General features: G+C 39.9%; 1 non-coding gene across 2 annotated transcripts; it reads left to right on the forward strand.

Annotated features, from left to right (window-relative positions):
- Positions 1 to 354: 354 nt before the first annotated feature.
- LOC114492061 lies at positions 355 to 24993 on the forward strand. Of its 2 annotated transcripts, XR_004903949.1 has the most exons (5): positions 355 to 3136; positions 3301 to 3587; positions 8325 to 9422; positions 24163 to 24319; positions 24651 to 24993. It is a non-coding gene; the product is annotated as an uncharacterized LOC114492061 (transcript). The 2 variants fall into 2 exon arrangements; XR_004903948.1 differs by having other exon boundaries at positions 355 to 3587.
- The last annotated feature ends 647 nt before the right edge of the window (positions 24994 to 25640 follow it).

Consider the following 25640-nt stretch of genomic DNA (forward strand, 5'->3'; position numbering starts at 1 on the left):
TTCATTTCACAATTATGGATTATTATTATTTCTATTATTATTTTGCTTGAAAAATGACCAAGCTATACACATCAGGAATTAAAACAATTCAGGTTCTTATCAATGTTATAAAGTGTTCTTTTAATAGTTTAGCAATTAGTTAAAATCCCCTTGCATGTGATTCATTAATATCTATTTTTATATTTTGAGTCATACGTATTTAAAAATTTCAGGCCATTAAATGCTATTATCTGTATGTTGTGTTAAGGTTTAAAAAAATCTATTGTAAACTAGTTGAGTTCATTTAAAAATGCTTACATTTATGTTGCTTTTAATAGAAATAAATGTACTAAATTTAATATAAGTCATTGGTATTTTGTTAAAATTGCAAACATTTTCTTAAAATGTTCTATTTGGTAATGAAAACAATTTCACAGATATTAGTAAGTCTTCACTTTCTTGACTACTTTATATTAATTTTTAATTTCTTTAAAAATATAAATATATTATTTGTTTTTCAAAGACTGAGTACATATGTTTAGGATTCAAAATCACCCTAATAAAAGAGTTAAATATCTTCAACAGGATAGTGAACTATTTACGTGGCTTTAATTTGTCAGTCTTGTAAATGATTTGACAGAACTAACTAGTGAAAACTAACCCAAACCAGAAATCACTGGGGAGAATCATCAAGAAGGAAAAAGGAAGAGTTGCAGGAAATGATATTTTCCCATCAGTGGACAGGCATGCATACATTAAAAGCATAAAAGGCAGCAGAGGGAGAAACAAAAGCTGTATACTGAGGATTCTGCAACTCTGAATTAACTAAATGGAAAAAAATGAAATCATTCTGCTTTAACTTGTTCCCTAATAAAGGAGAATTGCTTTTGTTAAATATGCTTGGTGTGATTATCAGGCAAAATTTTTTCTCCCAGGCATCTATGAATAAAACATGTGTTTGAGCATTAGGTAAACAAATAATAAATGGATGAGTTCAGTTGCAACATAATAACATTTTATTTAGAAAACATATATAATCATATTTGTATTGGCAATCCAAATTTAATGACTTCTTTCAGTAAAATTAAAGTGCCTCACAAATAACATCTTATGCATAAGGATTGCTTATTCTTTGCCCATATTTTCTATTTTTCAAAGAAACAGATTTTTAACCATACATAAACCAGATGAAGAACAATTTCTCAGAGAAAAAAATTCTTTTGAATCATCTTGATTTTAGGTTACAGATTATAAAACTAAATTTTAAAATACATTTCTGAGACTGAGGGAGAAAAATATTCTTAAGCCTGGTATAGCTTGGGCTGATTTGACAAAGCTCTGTGTGGAGCTGAACCTCAGTCTTTGGCTTATTAGCCATTTCATTAACGCAACATCTTCTGTAAACTATGAATGAGAAGAAACCGTTTACAACAAGGAAAGCAAACAACAGAATGAATTTCCTCTGTTGGTGTTTTATAAGACTGTTAAACAGAAAATGGAGGGAAGAACTCTCTTTAGACGATATCACTTAATTAAGTAAAGCATCCTAATCAGAGTCCCCTCCAATTGTAATGACTGTAGGGAGTCAAGTACATTTCTGTCTGTATTAGAGTATCTAACTGCAATGATTTATTGATATTTATTTTAGAAGTACAACACAAAAGCAATAAAACAGAAGAAGCAGGGAGAGAGGGTGCATGCCACGGCTTTCTGCAGGTACAGCCAGAGCACTTCAACAGAATTCCTGATTTTCTTGTAGGAGATTTTACTTTCTAAAATCAGAGCACACCTTTGGATGAGATGGCTTCGTTCCTGCATTTGACTTTTCCAAACAGTCACTGTACTGTTTCTTTGTCCATTGGGTGAATCATTGATTCACTTTCTTCACTGTAAGAATCACCACAAATGAGTGGATGAGCACCTGCAGTGACATTACTGGATGGCATGCTACACTGATTTTAGTCTTAAAACACAGCTTCTTTGTATCGGAGAGAGATTCGAGGAAGGAGAGTAAATATGCTATATAGGCAGACAGACATTGGCTGCCCTCCAAGCTGCACACAGCATAAACCTGTTTATCTGCCACATTTCACAAATCTCAAAAACATGTGAATAATCAGGCAAGCAACTGGATAAGTGATTCACACTAGGGAATCCGACCCATATTCTGATGAGAGAGTACTATAATGTTAAGACATTGGGGCAAAGAGATGTATTTTAGAAACTGCACATAATAAAATTGATTAGTGGTTCAAAGGAGAAATTGTTCTATGAATTTGAAGAGGTATCCGAACCCTATGGACTTCTTTGGGTATGTGTGGGCAAGATGTCTGCAGAATTGAGTTCAAAACTATACTTCCACCCATGTAACTCCAATAATAGGGCCCCATGAGCATTTGGACTTTACATTAGTTGTCAAGATAATTTATTTCTGGACACCTCCTTCTAGGTATTGAAAGTCTTTAAACCCTAAGTTATGCCAACACGTATATTTGACATTAAATTACCAAATGATTAGAACTTATTCTAGTAAGAATAAGTTTTGTGGAAGCAAACTTTTCTTGGAAAGTTACATTTATTTTCATAATTGGAGATGAACTGCTTGGTAATAAGTGAATTAGGCAAGCAAAGGTATTATACTATTGCTTTATTTTCCTCTTAATTTTTGTTATTTCTTCCTCATTGCTGATGTTTTAACCCCTCTTTTCCTTATTTCAGTGGTTATTGTGCATTTAGTTGCAAGTGGAAATTCTTAAAGGTTTGGGGGATAACCTAAGAAGTATGCTTTGGTTTTGAAGATCTCTTAAAATTGTTTATAAATTCCAGGCTTGGATTACTTCTATAAACTATACCTGGTTATAATCACAGCAAGATTAATGATCTATTTGCTTGGTTTGTCTGTTTGGAGCTTCTAGTATAAACCTACCATCTTACTACCAAGGAAATGTAGATTTTTCTATATTTGTAAACACAAAATGCTATTACAAAAAGACAAAAAAAATCATGCAAGATATTTAAATTAATGTTGTACAGCCTCAACTTTTTTTCCTGCATTGCAGACAGAAAGGCAAATTGCAAAACTTCTTGATACCAGAAAACTTTGTTAAATTAGTAACCAAAGACATCATCATCTTAGCAACCAGAAGTCTTGAAAAAGGTAGGTGCATGGAAATTTATACCCCAAATGAAATTCGCTATGTTCAAGTTTCATGAGTAAAGTGTTGCTTCAAGAGAACCTATTTGGAGTTTATTGTCAATTGTATCTACCAACTACTTTTTTCTCACCTTAGCATTTTCTCATCTTCTCGTTTCTTGTCTCAGGTTCTCTTTCTTCAGGATCAGGCACAGAGACTGACTGAATGGTTCCAATTATCAGGATTTGAAAACTTACTCTCAGAATCTACCACTTTGTGTAAGTCTTCCCTGAGTAGTCTCTTCTTTAGCAGCAGGGCTCTTGCATAATATGGAAGCATCTTTTCTTCTTCACTTCCTGTAGGCTTGTGAAATATGGTACGAAGTTTTGCATGATTTTTGATCCTAGTGCATGGAAAATCTTGCTGGAGGCACAAGATACAAACTAAAATTCATTCCTTAAAAGATGTGCACAGGTAAGTGTTGATGGGAAGTTTGTGGGTGGTCAAGAATAATATTAAAATTATTGACAGCCTCATCAACAGTCTGAAGCCTCAACACAATGATTTTTGTAATCATGGGAAATTTTACTCAGTTTTCTATATGAGTTGGATTTTGAACTTATGTCCACAAAGCTGAAATTAGTTCTGTGAACTTCAGTTAATGTTGGCCATAGCTCTTTACTCAGTCATGAAGAACTCTTTTGGAGAATTTTAAAAGTGAGGGCTAATTATGAGTAAAAAATGATCATTAAACCCTATATAACCTACACACCATAGGAACCTGAGGAATAAATGGCTGGGTGCAAGTGAATGTTTTAATTGTAAAAACAGTATAAGCAGGCCCTGGCTGGTGTGGCTCAGTGGATTGAGCACCTGCCTGTGAACCAAAGGGTCACTGGTTTGATTTCCAGTCATGGCACATGCCTGGGTTGTGGGCCAGGTCCCCAGTAGGGGGCACATGAGAGGTAACTACACATTGATGTTGCTCCCCCTCTTTTTCTCCCATCTTTCCCTCTGTCTAAAAATAAATAAATAAAATCTTTAAAAAAATACAAACAGGATATAAAGTTTAAAAAAAGTTTCTTTCCTCCCAGCTCCCTTAATCTCATTCCCCATTGGTAGCCATTAATAATGCTTTCCATATATTTTAGAAGACATTTAAAAACTTCATATGCAAGCATATGTTCTTTTAAATCACAAATGAAATCATACAATATATTTGCTACACTGAACTTGCTTTTATTCACTGAGCAGTATATTCTGGCTAATGTTCCATGCCCTACACATAGACAACCTCATTCTTCTAGAACACAGGTGGCAAACAGAAGGCCCGTGGGTTGAATCCTGGCCTCCACCTTGTTTAATCTGGCCCAGCACCTTGTTTCTACCTGGCAACAGCGCCGAGCTCTCGCTTAACTGTTAAGGAGTAGTTACATTTACACAGTCCTAAAATTACATTCAGCCCTTTGAAGGCAACCACAAAGCTGATGTGGCCCCCAGTGAAAATGAATTTGACACCCCTGTTCTAGAAGCTGTACAGAAAATATCAAGTAATATGCTATTATGAATATGACTATCCCCATATTGATGGATATTTTTAGTCTTTTTTCCTTTTTCAAATAATATTTTGGCAAACATGCATATTTTTGTGTACTTTTATAAGTGTTATTTATAGAATTAATTGCCCAAAGTAAAATCAATATATAAAAGCACAATTACAATTTTTCTGTGATATTGCCACATAATTGATACAGCAAAAGAAGTTGCCCCAATATGCCTTCCACTGATAGTTCTTGAGCTCAGTTCTGTGTGTGACATATCTGCCTGCCATTCCACTTCTTCAAACTTGACTGAACAGAGTTCAGTGGCAGCTGGGATGATGGGGTGCAGAGGGAGAATATTCCATGGCTTATGTGCTAGGACAGCAGCGTGGCCGGGGAGGAGGCAGCCCTGGGATGATGGTGCAGGAAAGCTGGGAAGCATGGCTGCCGGCAGCTTAGGCAACAGTCTGAGTTTTCACCAAGCAAGGCTCCTTGCCAGCAGCCTTCCTGACTGGGGTCGCAGAGCAGAATCAAGAGCCATTCACACAGTCGTGAGAATGGAGGCGAAGATGCACCAGAACCATGTCGTACATGTCCTCACACACTCACACTTACACAGTCTTCCTCTCTGCTCAGATTCTAAACCAGGTGTGTGTTTACCTTTACTCCCTGTTTGGCACTGGGCTTAATTAAAAAAAATAATAAATTTAAAAAAGATTAGCTGCTTTGCCACAGAAATGCTACTTTTCTTTGACAGGATTGCAGCTCCATAAATTTCCCAGACACACTAAGGTGGTTTGGGGGACGATAGTGGGATAGAATTAGATCTTGAGAATTCTCTGGTTACTGGCATGAGCTGAGACTATGAGGTTATGAAGGAAAGCGGTAGAGAATAAACAATTTGGGAGAAAAACTGTTGATGACTTGATGATTATAAAAGACAGTGTCAGAAGATTGTTGAAGAGTGAAACAATCACCACACAAACAGCACAGGGACAGAAAGGCCCTCGTCGGGAGCGAGGGGTGGTTTCACTTCCTGTACACTTCTGCACTGAATCTCCTCATCACTACTACTGCTGTTACCAATGCCCCTGCCCAGCTCATTTTAGCCATTTTTATCCAGGTGATACTGGATACACCCAAGTGAAAATCCCCGCTTACCCAGGGAAGGTATTGGCAAGCAGGTGGAAACGTAGAGGTGGGTGAGCATGAAGGCAGGTGACTCACCACCACTGTAATTGCTCTCAAATCAGCTCTGTGGAAAAGCATCTGAAAAATCCTGTTGATTTAGGAATTAGACTTCCAGATATGGTAAAGTGACCATGTAACCTGTCTACCCTAAACTTAGTATCAGTTTCTTTTTTGAAGTGCTAGTGAGTCATTATTTTTATGCAATTACTGCACAAATGTGAACATGTTAAGTGAGCTCTTGCCAGCAATCAGGGCCACTTGTTACATAACATCAGCAAGAGGGACTCAGGTGAGAAACAACTCTGATTATAGGTATTTAGCCCAAATGTACATCAGTTGTTACTCCTTAAAATGTATTTCTTTTAGCAGCAAATTGAAATACTTTATCAGTGAAAGTTTTGACACAACAATTATACAAACACACATATGAGAACATGGGGAAATTAAATAAGACTTATAATACACACCATAACAAAACGATGGCTTAATTTGTACTCCCTTTGTAATTTTAACTAAATATTGTGGTGAGTAGTTCTTACTTTAAGCCCTAAGTATATGGGCATTTATTACACACAATGTGAAAATACTTCAGGAGGCTTGTGATTAACGCTGCGGTATTCAGGCACAGTTTACAGAGACTTTCAATCAAAGACAAAAGGCCCGTGTGGATGATGAAACACAAGAAAACGATGTATGTGTACCACCAAGGACTTAATTCAGACGAGCTCACATCAGCTCAGTTCTAGCTCTGGGCTCATCAGGGAGATCCCCAAACAAGCATTCTCTGCATCTGGCCCATAGCTGCCATATGGATTGGCCTCCAGAGTAGGGTTGCCAGATTAAATACAGGATGCCCCATTAAATTTAATTCTAGATAAATGATGAATAGCTTTTACTATAAGTATGTCCTAAATATTTCATGTGACACACTTTGGCAGGCATGTGCCCTAGTCTTATGTGCTTACTCTCTGAGGCAAGATGCCACACGGGTTTGAAACCCCCAAATCAAAAATTTCAATCTAGCCCCATTGGATGCTGCCTCACCCTCTATTGCTTAGGCCTGCTGCCTGCTAATAGAACATTTTGTTCAGACTGTGTATTTTCAAAGAATTTGTTAAACATCAGTGATTGAGCCCCGAGCTGTGTGGCTCAGTTGGTTGGGCATCATCTTGCAAAGCGAAAGGTTGCTGGTTCGATTCCCAGCCAGGGCACATGCCTGGGTTGCAGGTTCAGTCCCTGGCTGGGGCACATATGAGAGGCAACTGAAAGATACTTCTCTCTCACATCGATGTTTCTCTCCCTCTCTTTGTCCCTTTCTAAAAATAAATACATAAAATCTAAAACAGAATTATTGATTGAAGGGAGACATAGCCACCTTGCCACCAGTTGTAGTACCAAGAAAATTCTAAAATCCTCTGCTGATGTTCCACAGGCATGCCCTTAAGATTGGGGGCTAGATTTACCAGGGCAGACCGATGTGGAGTGAGATAGGAGGGCTCCGTCAGACTCAGTTTATACCCCCGCGTTGGTTTCTTGGGGTTGTGATAAAGGTAGACACTCAGTTGTCTTTTAAATTTCCTAAGTGAAGCCAAATATCAATGGTACTAACTTAACCCAGTAACTAAGGAGATGGAACAGCAGTGTGGTACAATAAAGAATAAAAAACAAAGAGCTGGCAGATTCAAGACTGACACCTGGCTCTGGGCCTGAAACCAGCTGTGGGATTCTAGGCAAGTCATTTCAGCCTCCATGCACTGTGGTTTTCTCAATAACATGGGGACAGTGGGGCAACTATGCAGAAAGATTCTTCGAGTTCACTCTAGATGTTTGTAGTGGTGGTGATGATGATGAACAGGATGGCTGAATCATAAACAGACATTACAGAAAGCCAGTTATTAAAAAGATATTTTTATAGAGAGATATTTGAATTTGAACTCTAAAATTTTATTACCTACTTGGTTTACAAGAGTTATATACGTAAGAATATCTTTTTCATGAGTTGAGAAAAGAAAAAAAAAACACCAAAAACTAACCTGATTCTTATGCTTTTAGAAGAAAGCTCACAAAAAGATTTTTTCTTTGTTTAGCCCTAGCTGGTGTGGCTCAGTGGGTTGAGCACCAGCCTGCAGACTGAAAGGTCACTGGTTCTGTTCCTGGTCAGGGCACATGTCTGGGTTGTGGGCCAGGTCCCCCGTTCGGGGCCTGCAAGGGGCAACTGATCAATGTTTCTCTCTCTTTCCAAAAGTAAACAAATAAAATATATATATTAAAAAAGATTTTTCTTTGTTAAAAAATGGAGTAGAATAATTATTTATTTAGAATCACATTGAAAAATGAATGGCAGAGAGGCACACTGAGAAACATTTTGTTTAAGGCTTTTTACTTTGATTTTGGGTCAGCACTCAATCCACACCCAGCCTGTTTGTTTTGTAACAGCCCCAGACACAGTATTGTTATTTCTATTGTTGTTATTATTTAGCATAACAGCTTGGAGTTTTCAATGCACAGAGAAGGCTTCATGAGGTGTCGAGTGGATCCATTTGCTCAGTGATAAAGCAGAGGGAACAAAAGAAGAAATCGAACCAGAGGTCCTCTGGTTCCTTTTGAGCACTTGTATCTGTGATCAAGGAGAAGGGTAAGACAAGGCTGAGGACTCAGCCTTCCGGGCACCAGATGGCAACTCTGATTAAAGAGTATTTACTTCGTTTTAAAAAAACGGCCCAACCAATATATATGACTGCTAGAAAACTAGAGCGTATGGGTAAGCAAAATGGAGAATACAATAATCACCCTAACTACCTTCCAGAAGTTTGAAAAGCTCACAGGGTATCAATTTGTGTTGCTGCTTCCCCACACAAGAGTGCTGTGAGGAATCAGAATTCATCCCGCCCTGTCTGAACCCCCCGCAGGAGCCCTGGCGTTCTGCACGGAGGTGTTCCTCCACAAACGCATTTCAATCAAGGCTTTAAAGTGGCATACTGAGTACAATCTCACTAATTCCTGTGATGACAGGACAGGATAGAAATTCAGGAACTAGATTTTAAAATTCTACTTCTTATACTGCCATTGTTTTCCTTCACAGAACTCTCTAAAGTTTGGAACAAAATATTAAACTTTTCCAGAGAAACTCAGAATGTTAGTGCTACAGGTCTGTCATCCAGGGTTTAACAAATCTTGAGCTCCACCTCTTGCAGGGCCTCAAACTGCTCTTCTTTCACTTCCGCACTTCTAATTTCCACCCTAGGTCTTGAGTGGGAGTGAAATGGAGTCCCAGGTCTAGGCTAAAAGTGTCCCCACTTTAGGATTCAAATCATCTGCCCTTGTCTTGGACTAAGGGGAAGGGAGTCAGGTGGGACTAGCCCAGCCCAGTTACAATCCTTAGATGTTAGAGCAGAGCAGTCACTGTGAGTACCTCAGGGTGAGTCTCATTTGCCCTAGGTCCAGATTTAATGGACTCAGTACTGAGTCTTGCAAGAGAGAGAGGACTGTGACTGAAAACCAGAAGACCCATCTTCACCAAGCCTGTTAAGACGTCACAGAGCCAGCCATACTGCTTTAGGAACATCTGATGTGGACAGTAAGAGAAAGAGGTGTTCTTCTCCACTTATCCACAGATCTCTGTGCATGTTGGCAGGGCTGTGCTGCAGGGTTTGGGGGCAGCACCCAGCATAACCAGCAGCAGTGGTGCCCAGGAGAGGGATGGTTGGCTGTGTAGAAGGCAGTGGTCCCTGAGAGGCACAGGCATGGTAGAGCCTTGAAGTGCAGTGTGCCTAGCAGGAAGACGGCAGTATTCTAGTTTACAGCAGATATGGTTGAACCTACAGGATGCAGTAGTACCCAACAGGGCAAAAACAAAAACAACCCCCCCCAAAAAATGGCACCTTCCACAAGAATTATAACTAAGTGCCTTCACTGGTGTGGCTCAGTGGGTTGGAGCATCATCCTGTAACTGAAAGGTTGCAGTTTTGATTCCAGGTAAGAGCACATACCTAAGTTGTGGGTTTGATCCTTGATCAGGGTGTGGATGATCCCTGGTCCAGGCACCTCTGGGAGGCAACCAATTTAATGTTTCTCTTTTACATTGATGTTGCTCTCTCCCTAAAAGCAATTAAAGAAAAAAAAAGAATTAGCCCTGTCTGGTATGTTTCAGTGGATTGAGCGCAGGCTGCAAACCAAAGGGTCACCTGTTCAATTCCCAGTCAGGCCACTTGCCTGGGTTGTGTGCCAGGTCCCCAGTGGGGGCCACATGAGAGGAAGCAAATGTTGATGTTTCTCTCCCTCTTTCTCCCTCCCTTCCCCTCTCTCTAAAACTAAATAAATAAAATCTCTTTTAAAAAAAGAATTATACCTCCTTGCTGGCATAGCTCAGTGGATTGAGTGCGGGCTGCAAACCAAAGCATTGCAGGTTCGATTCCCAGCCAGGGCACATGCCTGGGTTGCAGGCCACGGCCCCCAGCAACCGCACATTGATGTTTCTCTCTCTATCTCCCTCCCTTCCCTCTCTAAAAAGTAAATAAATAAAATCTTTTTTAAAAAGGAGAAGGTGGATGTATTTTAAAAAAAAGAATTTTAGTCAAGCACTTGTGAAACACAACACAAGAACTCTCTCTCCCCCCGCTTTCTATGTGTGTAGGAGGGCAAACTCTAAAGTAGGTTCCATTTTAGCCATCTTATCTCTCTTCCTTTTTCCTTAATCCAGTCCTAAAATGTGTTGTCCTGTTACTAAAGTAATAAAAATGATGGTTCTTTCCTGGCATTGGACTAAGCTACTCCTGGACTCAAAGTCTCTTCTGGTTTCCTGTAATACTTGGATTGAATCCAGGCACATCCACCTCCCACTCCAGAATTTCTGGGCTAATAGTACTATTCATCTTGTAGGAGTGTTAGGAGAATTAAATGATGTAATACTTGAAAAGGGCTTAGAACAGCACCCAGTACATTGTAAGCCCTCCTCGATATCAGCCCTAGTGTGATTGCTGTATAAATTCACCTCCCAAACAGCTCCCATTTGCTGCTTAGTGTGCTGTAGAAAGACCTAGGCTTAAATTGTGACTCATCATTTGCAAGCGATATCTCCTTGGACAAGTTAACTTCTTGTTAATTTCCCACAAATATGGAGCACGTAGTGTGCCTGACGTTGTGCTATGTGCTGCAGACCATGAATGAAGGGCTTGAACGTGGGCCCTGCCTGCAGAGTGCTCAGTGCCTGGAGGTTGGGACACAGCCCACCAAAAAAGTGAAAATCGTACAGAGCTGTAAGGGTAACACACTTACCCAACTTGAGTTGAACCAATAGAGTAATCAAACAATTCAGTAAACAAGAGAATCATTAAAAATGTTATCTACATGCTTTAAATGTTCTATTTCAACTTAAGCATATGAGGAGCTGTCGGGGAGGGAGAATGAGGAGTGATTACTTAAACAGTGCTGGGTGTTTTCCTGGGGTGATGAGGAAGTTTTGAAACCAGAAAGAGGTGGTGGTGGCACAACATTGTGAATGCACGAAATGCCACCGAGTGTGTACAATTTAAAATGGCTAATTGTATGTTAGGTGAATTTCACCTCAAAAAATCAAATGTGCATTCTTTTTTATCAATCTTTTGATGAAGAGCAAAGAACTTTTCTTTAGGTATGTGGCCAATAATTGAAGGTCCAGTCATCTTTCCAGCATTGTGTATATATATATACCACACCTGTGATATATATCCTTTGATTTCCAGTATCAATTTTTCAAAAATTGGGATAAGAACTCAGATACCTGCAAATCTATCTCAGAGTAGAACCTGTTCAGATATATGATTTCTCCATTTACAGCTTTTATTTTATTTTTAATTACATTTTATTGATTGCGCTATTAAAGTTGCCCCAATTTTTCCGCTTGCCCCGCTCCACCTAGCACCCCCCCCCCACACTCCCTCAGGCAATCCCCACACCAATGTTCATGTCCACAGGTCATGCATGTATGTTCCTTGACTACTCCATGTCCTATGCTGTACTTTACATCCCCATGGCTGTTTTGTAACTATGTATTTGTACTTCTCTCTTTTTTTAAGATTTTTAAAATTTATTTTTAGAGAGAGGAGAAGGGAGGAAGAAAAATAGAAAAACATCACTGTGTGGTTGCCTCTCTTGTGCCCCCAAATGGGGGCCTGGCCTGCAACCTAGGCATGTGTCCTGATGGGGAATCGAACCCAACACATTTTAGTTTACAGGTCAGCACTCAATCCACTGAGCCACACCAGCCAGGGCCTATATGTACTTCTTTTTTTAAAGTATATTTTATTGATTATGATATTACAGTTGTCCCAATTTTTTTCTCCCCTTTCTCTCCCTGCTCCATGCACTCTCCCCCACCCTGCGGCATTCCCCTGCCTCTTACTTCATGTCCATGGGTTGTACATACAAGTTCTTTGGCTTCTCCATTTCCTATGCTATTAACCTCCCCCTGTCTATTTGGTGCCTATCTATTATGCTTTTAATTCCCTGTATCTTTCCCCCATTCTCCCCTCACCCTCCCTGCTGACAACCCTCCATGTGATCTCCATTTCTGTGAATCTGTTCCTGTTCTAGTTGTTTGCTTAGTTTGAATTTTTCTTTTTTTAGGTTTGGTTGTTGATACTTGTGAGTTTATTGTCATTTTACTGTTCATAGTTTTTTATCTTTTTCTTAGATAAGTCCCTTTAACATTTCATATAATAAGGGCTGGGTGATGATGAACTCCTTTAACTTGATCTTATCTGGGAAGCACTTTATCTGCCCTACCATTCTAAATGATAGCTTTGCTGGATAGAGTAATCTTGGAAGTAGGTCCTTGCCTTTCAGGACTTTGAATACTTCTTACCAGTACCTTCTTTCCTGTAACATTTCTTTTGAGAAATCAGCTGATAGCCTTATGGGAATTCCTTTGTAGGAGTTCCTTTTCTCTTGCTGCTTTTACGATTCTCTTCTTCTCTTTAATCTCAGGTAACTCAATTATGATGTGTCTTGGTATGTTCCTCCTTGGATCCAATTTCTTCGGGATTTTCTGAGCTTCCTGGACTTCACTAGATTAGGGAAGTTTTCCTTCATTATTTTTTCAAATAACTTTCCAATTTCTTGCTTTTCTTGTTCTCCTTTTGGCACCCCTATGATTCAGATGCTGGAACATTTAAAGTTGTCCCAGAGGTTTCTCAGCCTCTCCTCACTTTTTGGAATTCTGTTCTAGATGAATGTTTATTTCTTCCTTTTGTTCCCAATCTTTGATTTGAGTCCTGGTTTCCTTCCCTTCATGTTGGTTCCTTGTATGTTTTTTCTTTATTTCACTTTGTGTAGCCTTCATTTCTTTATTATGCAGCCAAGCTCAATCAATTCTGTAAGCAACCTGGTTACCAGTGTTTTGAACTTTGTATTGGATAGGTTGTCTATCTCCTTGTCACTTAGTTCTTTTTCTGGAGTTTTGATCTGTTCTTTCATTTGGGCCATATTTCTTGGTCCTGGCTCACCTGTTACATGGTAAGGGGCAGAGACTTAGGTATTTGCCAGGGCAGGGCAACCCACATTGCTGTGTTGTGGTACTATATGTGGGGGAGGGGTCAGAGAGGGAATAATGTGGCTTGCTCAGCTCTGGTCCCACTTTCAGTCGCTTCCCTCACTTCCCACAAGGGGATAGTGCCCTTTCAGGTGCTGATTCAAAGATGGGCAGGTTTGTGTATGTTTTAGGACCCTATGGGCCTCTCTAACAGACTCTTGTGTGAGACTGGGAGTTTCCCCCACTGCTGCAACCCCCACAGATTTTTACAGCCAGGGGCTTTGAGTCTTTAGTTTCTCATGCTGAAACCCTGGGCTTTGCGGCCTGTCTTGCTCCCTGTTGTTCTTTCTGGATTATCTGTGCATGAATATGGGATCGTCCTTGCAGTTCCCAGCCTTGTATTGCTGTGTGTCCTCTTCACCCCGGCTACCCATCTCTGCCCCTCCTAGCAGTCTGGATGAATGTTTCTTTAACTCCTTTGTTGTTGGACTTTCATGAAAATTATTTTCTGGCAGTTCTGGTTGCTTTTTGTTATTAAATTGGTTGTTATCCTTCTTTTGGTTGTGCAAGGAAGTGATGTGTTTCTGCCTATGTCTCCATCTTGGCTGGATCCTCCTATTTGTACTTCTTAATCCCCTCACCTCTTAATCTATTCCCCCACATCCCCCTCCCAGCTGGCAACCATTAAATAGACCTCCATATCCACAATTCTGTCTCTGTTCTTCTTGTTTGCTTAGTTTGCTTTTTAGATTAAATTGTTGATAGATATGTATTTATTGCCAATTTATTGTTTATAGTTTTGATCTTTTTCTTCAATTAAGTCCCTTTAACATTTTATATAATAATAGTTTGGTGATGATGAACTCCTGTAGTTTTTTCTTATCTGGGAAGCTCTTTATCTGCCCTTCAATTCTAAATGATAGCTTTGCTGGGTAGGGCAATCTTGGCTACTTTTCATTACTTTGAATATTTCTTGCCAATCCCTTCTAGCCTGCAAAGGTTCTTTTGAGAAATCAGCTGACAATCTTAGGAGGACTCCCCTGTAGCTAACTAACTGCTTTTCTCTTGCTGCATTTAAGATTTTCTCCTTATCTTTAAACTTTGTCATTTTTCTTTTTCTTTTTGTCTTTATTTATTTTATTTTGATTTAATCTTTATTGTATTTTTCCCATTACCATTTAGTCCCCTTGTATCCCCTCCCCACAGCAATCACCACACTGTTGTCCACATCCATAAGTCCTTTTTCCTTTTCGCTCCATCCTTCCACTACCTAATGGCCCCCAGCTGTCATCTGTTCTCCAACTATGAGTCTGTCCCCATTTGCCTTGTTAGTCCATGTTGTTCATTAGATTTCATATATCAGTGAAATCACATGGTATTTGTCTTTCTTTGACTGGCCAATTTCACTTAGCATAATGTTTTCCAGGTCCATTCATGCTGTTGCAAAAGATAAAATTTTCTTCTTTCTTATGGCCAAGTGGTATTCCATTATATAAAAATCCCATAGTTGTTTTATGCACTCATCTACTGATGGACCCTTGGGCTGCCACCATATATTGGCGATTGTAAATAATGCTCCAATGAACATGGGGTGTACTTATGTTCTTTCAAATTAGTGTTTTGCATTCTTCCAGATATATTCCTAGAAGTGAAACTGCTGAGTCAAAAATTAGATTCATTTTTAATTTCTTGAGGTATCTCCATCCTACTTTCCATAGAAGCTACACTAATCTGCATTCCCACCAACAGTGCACAAGTGTTCCCTTTTCTCCACATCCTCACCATCACTTGTTGTTTGTTGATTTATTGATGATAGCCATTCTGACAATTGTGAGATGATATATCATTGTGATTTTAATTTGCATCTCTCTGATGATTAGTGATGTTGAGCCTCTTTTCATATGTCTATTGGCCATCTGTATGTTCTCTTTGGAGAAGTGTCTTCAGGTCTTTTGCCCATTTTTTAATTGGGTTATTTATTTTTTTGGTGTTGAGTTTTGTTAAGTACTTTATAAATTTTGGATATTAATGCCTTATCAGTTATATCAGCAAATATATTCTTTCATTCTGTGGGTTGTCTTTTTATTTTGTTGATGATTTCCTTTGCTGTGCAAAAACGTTGAGTTTGATGTAGTCCCATTTATTTATTTTTTCTTTTGTTCCCTTGCCTGGAGAGATATATCTAATAAAATATTGCTACAAGTAATGTCTGAGATTTTGCTGGCTATGTTTTCTTCTATAATTCTTATGCTTTGAGGTCTAATACATAAGTCTTTGATTGATTTTGAATTTACTCTTGTGTGTGGTCTATTTTTAATTGTGATGTGTCTTAGAGTGAGTCTCTTGGCATCCATCTTGTTTGCAACTCTCTGTTCCCAGACTTGTATGTCTATTTCCTTCACCAAACTAGAGAAGCTTTCTTTCATTATTTTTTTACAAATGGACTTCTAGTTTCTTGCTCTTTTTCTTCTCCTTCTAGCATTGCTATGACATGAATGTTGGACTTCTTGAAGTTGTCCCAGAGGCCACTTACACCATCCTCATTTGGGGGGGGGGATTCTTTTTTTTCTTCTTATTGTTCTGCATGGTTTTGTTTTGTTTTGTTTTGTTTTGTTTTGCTTTCTTATGTTCCAAATCATTGATTTGAATTCTTAGCTTGATCCACTCTAGTGTTGTTTGCTTATAGATTGTTCTTTATTTCAATTAATGAATCCTTTGTTTCTGACTACATGACTTAGTGAGGGCATCACTAAGTTCCTTGAGGATCCTTATAACCAGTGTTTTGAACTCTGCATCTGATAGATGACTTATCTCCATTTTGTTTACCTCTTTTTCTGGAGTTTTGATCTGTTCTTTCATCTGGGCCATATTTCTTTGTCTCCTCATTTTGGCAGCCTTCCTGTGTGTGTTTCTATGTAGTAGGTAGAGCTGCTATGACTCCCTGTCTTGGTAGTGTGGCTTAATATAGTAGGTGTCCTGTAGGGCCCAGTGGCACAGCTTCCCTTATCACCCAAGCTAGGTACTCAAGATGCACCTTTTATGTGGGCTGAGTGCACTCTCCTCTTGTAGTTGAGACTTGATTACTAGTGGTAGGTCAATGGGAGGGATTTACCCAGGCCAGTTAGCTGCAAGGACTGGGTGTGACTACTGACCACCAACCTCCACCTTTTGTGAAGGATCTGCTCTTCAGGGGCACAGTGGTGATGCTCCAATGTGGTTTGTAGCTGTCCACTGGCTGCCCAGGATTTGGGGTTTCCAGAGTGGTGCTGGCCAGGGTCAGTCTCCACCTGTGTTCTGCCTGGGTCCATTTTGCCTGGACTATATAGCAATCTGAGAAGGCTGCTACTTGTGCTGAGATTGGAGATTCCCAGGCGAAGCCAAGCTTTGACTTTAATCTGGCTGGCTTCTGCCAGTGCCAGTGCCAGGACTGGGGCCACTTTGCTAGAGATATGGGGGTTGGGGACTCACTGAGGCTGGCTGTTGCTTATTTGAGAGGATTTAGGAAGTTGTGAGGCATACACCAAGACTAGCCATTCATATAGAAAAGTCTCTGTTAACAGCTTGGGTGGGCCTGATTTTGGGTGGGATGAAGTCTCAGGGGTTCTCCAGGGTGGTGAAAACAGTGTTTGCCAGGTTGATGGAGTCTCAGTTATGGTACCTGCCTGCAGGTTCTGTGGCTCTGTGCGGGGGAGGGTTCAGAAAACGGACAATAGCTTGTGCCCACATTTCTGTCTGGGAGAAACTTGTCCCCCCAGCTCTTGCCTTGATGTCAGACACCTCAGTTCTCCTCAGTATGCCCCAGGTGCCTCTTAGGCTGCTACGCTGGTGCTGGAACTCAGAGGGAGTGAGTCTGAGTAAGTCTGTGTGGGGGTTCTTTAAGGGGAACTGCTTGTGATTCCATCAGTTTCTTACACCAACTCAATTCCCACTGGTTTTTGCAGCCATAACTTATGGGGACTCATCTTTTTGGAACTGGAACCCTGAGCTGGGGGCCTGGTGTGGGGCTTAGAGTCCTTACTCCCAGGGTACTCAATTCTGAATTTTTTATCCACCACACATGATTGTAGAATCAGCCCATTCCATGTCTCTGTCCCTCCTAGCAGTCTGGATGGATATGGTTTAATTTCATTTTTCCTTTCAACTTGATTTTTGATGGCTCCAAGTGATGGTTGTTCTATAGTTTAGTTGTAATTTTGATGTGGTTTTGTGAGAAGGTGAGTCATCTTTAACTATACTGCCATCTTGACCAGAAGTCGACAGTAGTTCTTTTTTTTAAGTTATTGTTTATTTAATTTTAGAGAGAGGGAAAGGGAGGGAAAAAGAGAGGGAGAGAAACATCAATGCTGGGGCACTGGACCTGCAACCAGGCACGTGTCCTGACTGGGAACTGAACCAGTGACCTTTCACTTCTCAGGCCAGTGCTCAATCCACTGAGCCATACCAGCCAGGGCTCAACAGCAGTTTTTATTAGCAGTGCACATTTATTTTTCTATATTATTTTTCTTTTTTTACATTGTTTTTCATAGAAATAACAGCTTGCCTTCTGTAGTCATATTTTATTGATTTACATAATGTTTCATTGAATAATATAGTTATAATAACAAATAAAACTGGTATAAAGAAAGTTTGGAACAAACACATCTCACACCTGTTAGGTCTACAAGGCAATTCAAGTACTGGGAGCAGAAGTAAGGTGGATGTCCTGAGAGTATGTTACCACCTTTGAGCACTGGTAAGGCTGGGCTGGAGTCACTATGCTTCAAAAAGGAAATGGTGTCTATCAAGTGAGCTGGTTAAGTGGAAGTCCATTTTGAGAGCATTCACAATACAATGGATGCCCATAACAAGGATATTTAACTGGCCTTGGGAAGTAAATACAAGCTGAAACCTAAAGGTTTGGAAGAACCTAAGAAGAATAAAATCCAGGAGATAGTATTTGAGGCACTGGAAACAGCTAGAGACAGAAGAGAATATACTTACAGTGGAGTAACAGCAAGAAGTATGGCTGGGTTGTGGTGTACAGAGGGGATGTGTTGAAGATGAAGCTGGTGGAGAATTTCACAAGCCACATTAAGAACTTCAGACATTTGTTAGGAACAGTAGAAATCCACAGAAAATTTTAAAGAAGGCCACTAACATAATCAGACTTGCATTTTAGAAAGCTCCCTTGGACTGCATTCCAGGGGATAGGTTGGAGACGGTGGTGGGCAGTGGGAGGATGAGGATGCTGGGTGAGTGAGGGTGGTGACCATAGTGCTGTCAGGATGAGGGAGAGTGCTTTGGGGGTGGAGGAGAAGAAATATCTGGCTAAAATGCAAATGTTTCTGGTTTTGGTGGTGGTGCCACGTATTGATGTAGAGACATAGAATAAGGTGTGTTGGGGGGAATATGAGTGCAGCTTGGAAAATACTGAATTTGAATTTGAGGTAAGAAGTTGTGGGGTGTCCATTAAGTAGCTGGACATGTGACTCTACAGCTCATAGGTTAAATTTGATTTTAAAAAATCAGGTAAGATAAGAAATAGAAGTATGCAATTATTTTTAGCAATAAGAAATCTCCTAGTGACATTGGAGAAAGCAGTTTTAGGAAGAAGGAGGGCACAGGTGCCAGATGGTAATGGCTTGAGGAATCTACAGAGATGAGGAAATGACCATGTGAGTGACCATTTAGAGAACTTGGGCTTTGAAGGAGAGGGCAGAGTAGAGGAGTGCAGTAGCTCAAGGTGGGTATGGGATAAAGAAGAACACATTTGAATGTTGCTGGGATACATCAGTAGAAAAGTATATGTCACAAATGAACCAAGAGAGAGTGTAGGAGAGGTTAAGTGGAGAAAGCCATACTTGTTATGGAATGCTGTTGTGAGGGGATCAGTGAGTTAGCCTATATAAAGCATCAAGCACAGATCATGCAAATGGCTTGTGAGTTTCTTCCATTCTCTATGCACTGTCCATCCACTATTTTATCTTATTTTGTTTTTACCTACAACCTGATATGGCTACTTTGGCCTGTGCCTTCTCGGTTGCACAACTGTAGATTTAGAAAGATCTCAAGTATTCTGGATGAGATTTAGGGACTATTATAGACTAAAGTCTTGTCTATCCCCTCTTCTCATATACCTCCACAGTGCCTATAATTAATCCCCATTTGGCTAATTAAAAAACATTTTAAAATTATTTTTTAATTTTATATTTAAACAACAGCTGATATTCAATATTATTTTACATTAGTTTCAGGTATACAGCATAGTGGTTGTACACTTATATAATTTCCAAATGGATCCCCCAATATTTCAAGTACCACCTATCACCGTACATAGATATTACATTACTTTTTCTTTTTTATATTTTTAAAGTATATTTTATTGATTATGATATTACAGTTGTCCCATTTTTTTCCTCCCCTTTATCCCCCTCCTCCCTGCACCCCCACCCTCCAGCATTCCCCCTGCTCTTAGTTCATGTCCACGGGTCATACATATAAGTTCTTTGGCTTCTCCATTTCCTGTACTATTCTTAACCTCCCCCTATTTTGTGCCTACCAATTATGCTTCTTATTCCCTGTACCTTTTCCCCCTATTCTCCTGCCTTCCCCACCCCACTGATAATCACCCACATGATCTCCATTTCTGTGATTCTGTCCCTGTTTGCTTAGTTTGTTTTTGGTTTTGTTTTAGGTTCAATTGTTGATAGCTGTGAGTTTGTTGTCATGTTACTGTCCATAAGTCTTAATCATCTTTTTCTTAGATAAGTCTGTTTAACATTTCATAAAATAAGGGCTTGGTGATGATGAACTCCTTTAACTTGACCTTATCTGGGAAGCACTTTATCTGCCCTTCCATTCTAAATGATAGCTTTGCTGGGTAGAGTAATCTTGGATGTAGGTCCTTGCCTTTCATGACTTCAAATACTTCTTTCCAGTCCCTTCTTGTCTGCAAGGTTTCTTTTGAGAAATCAGCTGACAGTCTTATGGGAACTCCTTTGTAGGTAACTGCTCCTTTTCTCTTGCTGCTTTTACGATTCTCTTCTTCTCTTTAATATTGGGTAACTCAATTATGATGTGCCTTGGTGTGTTCCTCCTTGGATCCAATTTCTTTGGGACTTATTGAGCTTCCTGGACTTCCTAGAAGACTATTTCCTTCACCAGATTAGGGAAGTTTTTCTTTATGATCTTTTCAAATAACTTTTCAATTTCTTGCTCTTCCTCTTCTCCGTCTGGCACCCCTATGATTCAGATGTTGGAACATTTAAAGTTGTCCCAGAGGTTCCTAAGCCTCTTGTCATTTTTTTGAATTATTGTTTCTTCATTCTGTTGTGGTTGAATGTTTATTTCTTTCTTCTGTTCCAAAACTTTGATTTGATTCCAGGTTTCCTTCCCTTCACTGTTGGTTCCTGTACATTTTTCTTTATTTCAGTTTGCATGGACTTCACTTTTTCCTGTATTTTGCATCCATACTCAATCATTTCTGTGAGCATCGTGATTACCAGTGTTTTGAACTCTGGATCTGATACATAGCTTAGTTATTTTTCTGGATTTTTGATATGTTCTTTCATTTGGGCCATATTTCCTTGTCTCAGCACAGCTGTTACATTGTAAAGGGCAGAGCCTTAGATATTTTCCCAGGGGGCAACCCATGTCACTGCGTTGTGGCGCTGTATGTGGGGGAGATGTCAGAGATGGAACAATTCAGCTCGCTTGGCTCTTGTCCTGCTGTCAGTCACCCCACTTCCCACAAGCAAATTGGGCCCTTCTGGTCTGTGACTCCCAAGTGAGTGGGCTGGTATATGTTCTAGGGTTCTGTGGGCCCCTCCAATAGACTCTCCTGTGAGACTTGGAGTTTCTTCTGGGACCGCCTGGTCTGCCAGACCCTGCCTTACCCACCACAATCAGTCACCTTGCCACCCTGTCCTCTCCACCCCAGCTGCCTGTCTCCTCCCCTCCTACCAGTCTGGATGAATGTTTCTTTAACTCCTTGGTTGTAGAACTTCCATACAATTTGATTTTTCTTGCAGTTCTGGTTGTTTTTTGTTTTTAAGCATATCTACCTATGCCTCCCTCTTGGCCGAAAGTGCAACAATATTATTGACTATATTCCCCATGGGGTACATTTATTTATTTATTTATTTAGATTGGGGAAGGGAAGGAGAAAAAGAGGAGGAAAACATTGATGGGTTGTCTCTTGTACACACTTCAACTGGGGACCATGCTGTGACCAGGAATCGAACTGGCAACCTTTGACTTTGTTGGATGACGCCCAACCAACTAAGCCACACTGACTAGGGTCCCTATAGTATATTTTATTTTATATCCCTGTGATTATTTGTAACTACCACTTTGTAGTTTTTAATCCTTTCCCCCTTTTAACTCAGACCCTCAAACCCCTCCCATCTGGCAACCATCAGTCAGTTCTCTGTGTCTATGGGTCTGTTTCTGTTTTGTTTATTCACTTATTTTGTTCCTTAGATTCCACATATAAATGAATCATATGGTATTTGTCATTCTCTTTCTGACTTATTTCACTTAGCATAATGCCCCCTAGATCCATCCATGTTGTCACAAATGGTAAGATTTCATTGTTTTCTTTATGGCCTAGTCATGTTCATATATATATATATATATATATACACACACACACATATAACATCTTCTTTATCTACTCATCTATTGGTAGGCATTTAGGCTGCTTCCAAATCTTGGCTATTGTAAATAATACTGCAATGAACATAGGGGTGCATATGAGGTCTGTCTGGAAAAAGTCCAGCCATTGTTAATATAATGAGAAAGGTTTTTGTGACATTGATGTAACCTGGCAGCCAAGGAGAGTGGACCGGAATGTGCATGTGTGAACAATGATGACTTCACTGTACTAGTCAGTGAGGGTGGTAGACACCATTGCATGAGCATGTGTACTGTGTGGCTGTTGCATTCAAAATGACTAAGAGAATAGAGCAATGAATCTTCATCAAACTTTGCATTAAGCTTGAACATTCCTCCATGGAAACTATTTAGATGATTCAAAAGGTTTCAGCTGTGGGCAACCGGTGATTGGCAGCTTCATCATGACAACGTGCTCACTCATGCATCAAGTCTCATGCAGAGTTTTTGGTGAAACATCAAATCACTCAGGTGACTCAGCCATGCTACTGCCCAGATTTGGCATTCTGTGATTTCTGGATTTTCCTAAAAATAAAATTAGGTTTGAAAGGAAAGAGATTTCAGACTGTCAGTGAGATTCAGGAAAATATGATGGGACAGCTGATGGCAATTGGAAGAACTGTGTGAGGTCCCAAGGTGCTTACTTTGAAGGGGGCTGAATCATCATTGTCCTATGTACAATGTTTCTTGTATCTTGTTCAATAAATGTCTCTATTTTTCATGTTGCATGGATGGATACCTTCTGGACAGACCTGGGTTTGTTTTTTTTTTAATTAGTGTTTTGTTTTCTTCAGATAAAAACCCAGAAATGGAATCTCTGGGTCATAAGGTAGTTTCATTTTTAATTTTTTTGAGACACGCCTATAATGTGGCTACACCAGTTTTCAATCCTGCCAACAGTGCACAAGAAAGGTTTCCCTTTCTCCACATCTTCTCCAACACTTGTTATTTGTTGCCATGGCTAATTCCTACTCTTCTCTTCGCTGTCATGTTCAGCTGCTCCGCAGTGGAGATGGGCTCCTAACCACATCTGAGTCATGTCATGTGCTTGCTCACTGGGACTTCACTCAGAGCGTCTCAGCCTTCCTGCGCTTTTCACTGAGCTGAGATGGACGGCTTCTGTTCATTGTGGAGTCATTCTTCTCCCAGTGGCCTTGTTCCAATTCTTTTTTTTAATTATCAAAATAATTATTAATATGGTTAAATACTTAGCCCAATGCTTGCACACAGTCGGTGTTCAGAAATGTTAGTTTCCCATTACTTAGCCTTGTTTCTGCATTGCTCACCTCTAAGCCACTTCTCTGCCATCACTCCCCCTGCCACATACTTTGTGACGTTGTGGTATATTTCTTTCTAATGTTTCTATGCTTTGAAAAACTGTTCGTATGTTTTTTTACTTGCTTTTTTAATGTGAGCATTTTCCTGTTAATGTTATTGACTATGAGCTTGATGACTGCTAGATATTTCATCTTACCTAGCTTCACTTGGTCATTTTTCCTAGCAAGGTGTCCATCTGTTTACAAATAAATCTGTTCATATTGCTGATTATTTTCAGTTGGCTTTGAGAAGTGGGCTTACAATTGTAAACATCTTAAGAGGAATAAGAAAGCCAGTTTCACATTAAGGGTTGGAAGCGATACAGCTGTTTTCCCACTAGCACAGTACTAACATTTCAAGCCCCATCGATACTATTACAAACAAGAATGGCTTTATGAATTGCATTCATTTTTTATATTTTGTAAGTAGCACCATTTTCATCTACCTCTTTACAGTGTTACGCACTGTTCAAAGAGAACTATGTAGATTTGGTCTCTGCATTGTAAAAGTTTACAGTCTAAGAAAGCCATACTGATGCGGGCAGTCTAGGGCAGTCACAGTTAAAGCAGCAGGACTCAAATACATGTACAGTGTGCCAGAGACTGAGAAGGAAGAGACCCATGCAGACCAGCTGGGACACCCAGCCTTCACTGGGCCAAATGTAAAGAACCAATGTGTGGTCTGCTCATTCCCTCTGAAGATCTCTTTTGTAAGATCTCCCTATTTCCTCCCCTCCTCCAGTGCATAGTAAAACGTGGCTCTGTCAGAAAGGTACTGTAACCACCACATGCTTGGTTCTCGAACTTCCTCCCCTTTGGCCCACCTTTCCCATATTATTCAGGTCCCAGACTAACCCTGCCCTTCATCAGCAGGGCGGTGGATGGCACTGGTTTGAAGAGCTTACCAGCCCCCCTGTAGCTAGTCAGCCTGGAGATGTCTTTGGAAACCACAGGCCCTGGCCACGGCTGTCACCGCTTGTCTGTCAGCATCATCTTCAGGTGCCGAGCTCGTCAGCTGGGCCTCCTCCCACCGCCTCCGCTGCGCTGTGTGGTGAGTGCACCCCTCCCACACACCAAAGGAGCCCATCAGGAGTCCAGGAACAAACCCATCCTTGTCGGTGTCATTCTCACCGACGATAAAAATAACATTAAAAGCAACAACAAATATTTAGTGAGTGCTTACTGTTATTCATGTAATTGTTGGCCTTTCCATTTCTGGCAATGACAAGAGACATACTGTAATGACTCAGAGATAGGATGACACATGTGGACAAACATTAGCACATTATCACTGGCATCAAAACTGATACCCCGTGTTTACCCAGAACAGGCCTAAGGAAGAGGGGGAAGCAGCAAACACACCTGCGTCTGCCCTGTGCCCAGTGCAGGAATGGAGCTTGACCTGCTTCATCCAGCGAGCCTGCTGAGAAGGGGGAGGGCGTCGGACGTCAAGGCGTTGTCAAGAAGGACATTCACTGAAATAAAGGCACTGACTTCAGTATCGGGCAAGTGGTGTCTTCTTATACCTAATCCCTTACCCTAGTTTTTTGTTCTTTCTGAGTCTGATCTGTACCTGTTTTACTGAGTTTCAGCTATGAGGGTAGTAGAAACAAATTAGAAAGAACATTTTATACCTTTTTTCTATATTGGATTCATGCTAATGTGAACCTGTTTTTTTTTTTTTGATTATGTAGTTATGAAGTCATCCATTTCAGTTCTCTTACAACTAACTGAGAGTCAATTACCATCAAACATCCATCCACCCAGGATGAGTTACAAGTTATGGCAGGTGTTTGGTGAACAATGCTAATGTAATTTATTTTACTGTTTACTCTCTCATCTTGGAGTAATCAGCTAGTAAAACAAAAATTAGAGATTGGCACTTAAAAATTTTGTTTGTAAGAATTCTGCCCCATCCATATTAGATTTAAACCATTTTTCTAATTATTTTACTACTTACACTTTCTGTGCCTGAATCACATAATCATGTCCTTTGCCCATTTATCCATTGGGATATTGGTAGTATTCATAAATATGTTTAAATAAATTTAGACATAACTACTTTTCATTTTTGGTAAATATTCTCTTTTGTTTTTATTGTTATTTTTATTGCTTACAAGTTAAAAATTGTAACAGTATTTGACCATTTTATTTCATTTCTTATTTCGCCTTTTGCTTCAATTATAAGACTGTTATCACTTTAAAGTGATATTAAGAACCCTATTTTTCCCTCGGGGTTCCATTCCCCAGCATCCTTGGGATATTATACTGATATTCTCTGGGCCTCAGAGCCCAGGTCCCATAGCTTTTAAATATATTA

The sequence above is a fragment of the Phyllostomus discolor genome, chromosome 1 (genome assembly GCF_004126475.2).
Source record: "Phyllostomus discolor isolate MPI-MPIP mPhyDis1 chromosome 1, mPhyDis1.pri.v3, whole genome shotgun sequence".
Classification (NCBI taxonomy): domain Eukaryota; kingdom Metazoa; phylum Chordata; class Mammalia; order Chiroptera; family Phyllostomidae; genus Phyllostomus; species Phyllostomus discolor.